Genomic DNA, 6000 nt, shown 5'->3' with positions numbered 1-6000 from the left:
AGTGGTATTGTAATAGCACCGTATGGGGCCAAATGGTGGCTATACTTGTGGTGAGCACAGGATACTGTATAGAGAAGTTGAATCATTATGTCATACACCTGAAACTAATGTAACAATTCTATGTCAACTTCAAAAAATTTAAAAAAATAAGTAGAAAAATAATACCTTAAAAAATTCATATGCCTCCAGACATTACAAGAAAAACTCATCAACAGTTGTCCAAAATCTCTCAAAATCAAGCAATTTCTGTGATGAGGCACTGCAGCTAAATTACATGACACCTGGCAGGGCAGAAAATACCCAGCAGCTAGTGCCAGTCTGTAAGGATTTGGACACCTTTGGAAAGAGTAAATATGAAACAAATTAGAGAGGAAACCAAGGGAACAGTAGCTTGCTCACTTTCCAGACTCAGACCTCAAGCTAAATATAATTTGGAAAAGAGAATTTGTCCGGAAATCTGGGCTGAGAACATGCTAACCAAAGCCTGTTGAGGTCTTCCAAAATGCTGAAAATGAGTGGTTATTTATAAATACAATGAATTTACAGAAGACTGTAATACTAATACCATAGTTTCATATACTAATATCAGAGTTTCAGTCTATATTTAGTGTGTAACTTTGAATCATCTTAGATTAAGTTATAAGCATATATTCAAATAGTTGATGCAGGTAACAATTCATTTACTTTCATTTTGAAGTGATATATTATAAGAATGATGGCCAAAATACCGCTATATTTCTTTTTTTTTTAAAGATTTTTATTTATTTATTTGACAGACAGAGATCACAAGTAGGCAGAGAGGCAGGCAGAGAGAGAGGGGAAAGTAGGTTCCCTGCTGAGCAGAGAGCCTGATGCAGGGCTCAATCCCAGGTTCCTGAGATCATGACCTGAGCCGAAGGCAAAGGCTTTAACCCACTGAGCCACCCAGGTGCCCCAATACTGCTATATTTCTAACATTGTCTACTGAGTCCAAACTTTGGTCTCTACACCAGGAAGAGATCCCCTTATAGTTCTTCAGAAACCTCTTTTCTATGCAGGGATTCCAAGATGATCACCATTTATTCTTCATTCTGCTCTTTGATATAAAGAGTTTGCAGTAAATTCTTTCCTAACAGAATGCCTTATGTGTAAGGAGCAAAAAGAATTTTGAGAAATGGACATCCTTCTTCTCTCTCCTTTGCATATATTCCTGTGCCCCAAACACACCACCTATAACTTATCCTACAACTGGCACTTCACCGCCGCCAGCAGTGGTCACTGAGTACAATCCCTAGGGTGACAATGATGACGGCGTCTCATCTACTCCTGCAGAAGCTGACATGCGCGCCCCCGAGGAATTCCATGTACCCAGCAGCCCCAGCATGGAGTGCTTGGGAATATCTCCAACTCTGTCTCCCCAAAAGTCACATCTAGTTCGGTTCACATGATATGCTTAGCCTCTGGGTTAGTTAATATTTGGTTATACAAAAACAGATTGGCTTCAGGGTGGTCTGAAGGGCGAGTTTGCAGTCACACACATCATTATAATGGGAGAAACTGGGGACCACATATGGCAGGATCAATTATAGAAAACTGGAAATCCTGGCATCTTACTAGAACCAGGGAAGGACCAGACCTTTAAAAAACCCATCTCATTAGGCTTCCTCTTCCATCTCTTCTTCAAGATTGTAACACTAAAAAGGTCTAAGTTTTAGATAAATCCATAGTATATGCATACAGAATTAATGAGGAATAAAAACTGAGAAATAAAATTCTTACTAGTTTATGAGTAGTTAGCCTGTACAGAGTGGATTCTTACCTGAACAGATGCTCAAATTCTGTATTTTGTTTGGAAAACACATAGTGGTGAAAGGGGTGTATTCTATAGTTCAAAGACACTTGGGATAGAATCTCAGTTTTCTCAGTTATTATGTATATTATCTGAAGTAAACTATGTGGTATATTTAAGGGACATTTCCTTACATGTAAAACGGTGACTAATAAAACCTACTTTCTTGGATTCTTGGGATGGTTAAATGCCAATATTTGTAAAGCCCTGATGATCTGTGTGGGTTTAAAAAAAAATTTTTTTTAAGTAAAGTCTACACCCAATATGAGGCTCGAACTCACAACCTTGAGATCAAGAGTTACAGGGTCCACGAACTGAGCCAGCCATGCACCGTCCCCCGCAACCCGATGATGTCTTATACATAATAAGTGCCCAATAAAATTTACTGCCTTTCTCAGGTACAGAGGGAAACAAATAAATGCAACCCAATGTCCCCAGGCAGCCGATTTACAAAGTTTTACAACTGGTCAAGGGGGTAAGATTTTATATGACTGCAATTTAGTATAAAAACTCTTTGTGTATGAATTTGAGTCTTGGTTATACTCTTTTTTTTTTCTTAACTGCATGTGTCTTTTACTGTGAAATTTCTCAATATTTTTTGGAATAGAATTTAGATTTGGAATATAAAACCCAAGGGAAATGACAATCAGAACACATTTTCTACAAAGTTGTTAACCCACCTCAGTATACTTACTAACCTAGTCTCTGCGGAAACAGAGTTTCCAAATTCATGCACCTTTCATATAATAATCACCGTAAGCAAAGCAAACCCCTCACAGCAGTGATTAAATAACATGTACTACGTATATGAGGAAAATACTATGTTTTGTTAATTCAGAGCTAACTAGTTGTTCCACCTCCGTTCAGGAGTGGTCAGCGCCTCTCGTCTGTTTTTGTTCTTGCTCACGTTTGCGCCTTGATGGCCAGCTGATTACTTGGGTCTAGTAGTCTTTCTTGACTCTAAATTTGTAATCTGCTTCTGAGATGTTGCATTTAGAATTGCCCTGGAGACAGATAAATAATTACTCTATGGGAAATTAGAGAAACAGCCTTCCCACTTGGCAGTGTGCTAGCGTGCTTTCTGAAGCTCTTCTGTAGGGAAGTGACAACTCAACGTGTGCCAGGCATGTTTACAATTTCTACTGAATGGAATGCCACTCAAAAGAAAACAACTATCATGGCACCTTTTGTCCCAAATGTTAATGACCAGAGTGGCCTGGATTTTTCTCTCACAGCCTGAATGGAAAGATCTTGCTGCCCTGAAATGAGGTTGGAAATGAAAATAATTGAGTTCTTCTCTTTTGATACTCATTCTTTCCACTGGCGACATGAGTCCCAGCGACTGTTCATCTCTGGATGGCTGAATGGATTCGTCTGCCCTTGGGTCCTTTCTCATTTCCACTCCTTCTTCTCGGCATGGTAGATGGATTTTAATGGCTTAGGAGTTCACAAAAGAAGGCATAATAGTATCGGATTTTTTTTTCCTTATAGGGATTATTTGGATGCTGCCCTTTATTTGCAAGATAAGAAATGTGAGGTTCCTTCCTTGCCCTCCTCATAGTCAGGCAGGAGCAGGATTAGGACTGGAACCCAGACTAGGATGCCATTACCATTCCACCATGAATTATTCTCAAGTTTAATCTAAGGATCCATTTTTTGGTGCCAATATCCAATGGGACAACATTCAGGCAAGATTATGAGACAGATTTCCTAGATTAAAAGAAACCGTAATTTCCCAAAGGGCCCCTAATTAATGCAATTCAATGAACCCTGTTTAAAGGCCAGTATTTCAGTCATGATATATATTTTCTGGTTCAGGAAATGATTACCTGGATTACCTTTTCACTAGATCCACATAATAGATCATCTTCAGCCAATTACAAGGTCTGGGGGTTGGTTTATTGTGTGCAGAGGGCCCGAATATGTTTTCACTTCCATTCTGTGTCCTGAAATTGTGATGATGCGCTGTTCCATTTGAATCCCTCAAGCAGTCAAAATACTTTCTGGGGAAGAAGCCTTTTCCAACTGTTTGGTGTGCAGAAGTACTCATCAGTCAAAGGCGGTGTAAGGTGTCAGCTCACCGAGCCACTCATGAATGTGCCTCTACTTGCATGACATAAAATGTTTGGACCACACAGTAGCAAAGAAGAAACTGCTGCATAATTTAGATGTTAACTTCAATAGCCTTTTCATTTGCAGAAAATGCTCAGTCATATTTTTTCAGAAATTCAAGGATCTACCTACTCTGGCCTCCAGTATATTTGGATGGAGTCTACAAGAGATTCTGTCTCTTCCCCATGGACCATTGCCAGAGTGTGTTTCTACGGGGGGTAGGGAGGGGAGGCAGTTGGGTTAAAGGTGACAGTGATTTTGTGGGAGGAAAGAGATCACACTCAGCTGCTCCCCAAACACACATCTGAAAGATGTAACTTTGGTAACTTTGGTTCTACTAGTGCATGTGGAACATTAAAGGATCATTACTATAGGCATTTAAGGACAACTTCCCTTTGTGCAGACCTCTTCTATAACAAGATCCCTTTAACGATTTTTATTTATTTATTTGACAGAGATCACAAGTAGGCAGAGAGGCAGGCAGAGAGAGAGGGGGAGGCAGGCCCCCTGCTGAGCAGAGAGCCCGATGCCCAGGACCCTGGGATCATGACCTGAGCCAAAGGCAGAGGATTTAATCCACTGAGCCACCCAGGTGCCCCAACAAGACCCCTTTAATAAGAAAAATTAAAGACACATGTCACAACATTTACCTCCACACCATTTTTAGACTCTTCTAGATCAGCTTCTCTCTCCCTCGTCTACTTCCTTCACCTGCCTGCCTCCCTCTCCTCCCCCCTGCACAAACATACATTTCATATGTAAACAGCAGAAGTCACTGTGCATTCTGAATAGGCAAAGTAAAACAAAAGCAAAGTATCTGTCTTCAGAGAACTATGATTCAACCAAGACTGTAAGAAAAATTATATATGGGGCGCCTGGGTGGCTCAGTTAGTGGAGCGTCTGCCTTCGGCTCAGGTCATGATCTAAGGGTCCTGGGATCAAGTCCTGCATAAGGCTCCCTGCTCTTCAGGGATCCTGCTTCTCCCTCTGCCTCTCTTTTTCTGTATCTCATGAATGAATAAGCAAAGGTTTAAAAAACTTATATAGGAATTCCCAAGTAGAGAAAAATATGTTCTCTGTGAGAAGATAAGAAGATACTCCTATCTCGGGCCATCACAGCTAGGTATCAGTAGACTGATACTGTCTACGTCTTTTTCCTTCCATCTTTGTGTACAAACATCTTTTATTCCCAATGATCAATGGCTAAAATCCAATCAGCCTTGACTCTATTCTTTAGACAAGTTTTGAGGGCCACGAGTATGTATACTTTGTTCCTAAGAACCCTCCAGAACATACTGATTGGCCTCCTTTCGTTTTAGGATGGAGTCGCTAACATTTAATGACTATGCCTATTGTTAGCCTGCCAGCTTTTCCATTCAGTAGCCTTGGATCAACCTTAGGTTTTCCCCTAAGATTTCGGAAAGATTTAAGAAAGCCTCATAACTCTAGGACTCAGCAAGCAAAGATGAGTTGTTCCAATTAATCAAATGTACTGTTGGATTTACCTCTTACTCTTATTTCAACATGGATTAGAGTGTGACCTAAGCCAGACTTTCGTAGTTGCTCTAATGTCATTTATTAAATATAATTACATAATTGCAATGTGTTGTACAGCTGTAATGAACATACAGATATTGAAAGAGGAGAAGAGTTAAAGCACGGAGAAGCGCTGAGAGTTTGAATGAGTTCAGGGCAAGGACAAAAATCGATGTTATTTTAAAAGTTTGTTTTAGCCTCTGAATAAGGCCCCTGGCCATTTTGTTATGACACTCCATGAGGAAACAAATATTGAAGTCTGGGTTAGCCTAAAGCAAAATCAAAAGGCATCCGATGAACCCTTGGCACTCTCCTTCCATGATCAAATTACTGATCCCCTGTTGTTTTCCCCCGTAAGTCAAGATTCCTGCTGCTCCAGGGCCATCCCCTAGTGTGGTCTCCCACCCTGGCTAAACCCCATTCTTTGGACCTGAATTACCTTCTAGGCTTTGGCAGAATTTCCACCTGCTCTCTCTTTCCCTTGGGATCTTACTGGGTTCTTTAATGAACATTTAAAATGTTAG

This window comes from Mustela putorius, unplaced genomic scaffold (assembly GCF_011764305.1).
Source record: "Mustela putorius furo isolate JIRA1106 unplaced genomic scaffold, ASM1176430v1.1 tig00003993_pilon_pilon_pilon, whole genome shotgun sequence".
NCBI classification, from domain to species: domain Eukaryota; kingdom Metazoa; phylum Chordata; class Mammalia; order Carnivora; family Mustelidae; genus Mustela; species Mustela putorius.
Note: the sequence above shows the minus strand (reverse complement) of the source record.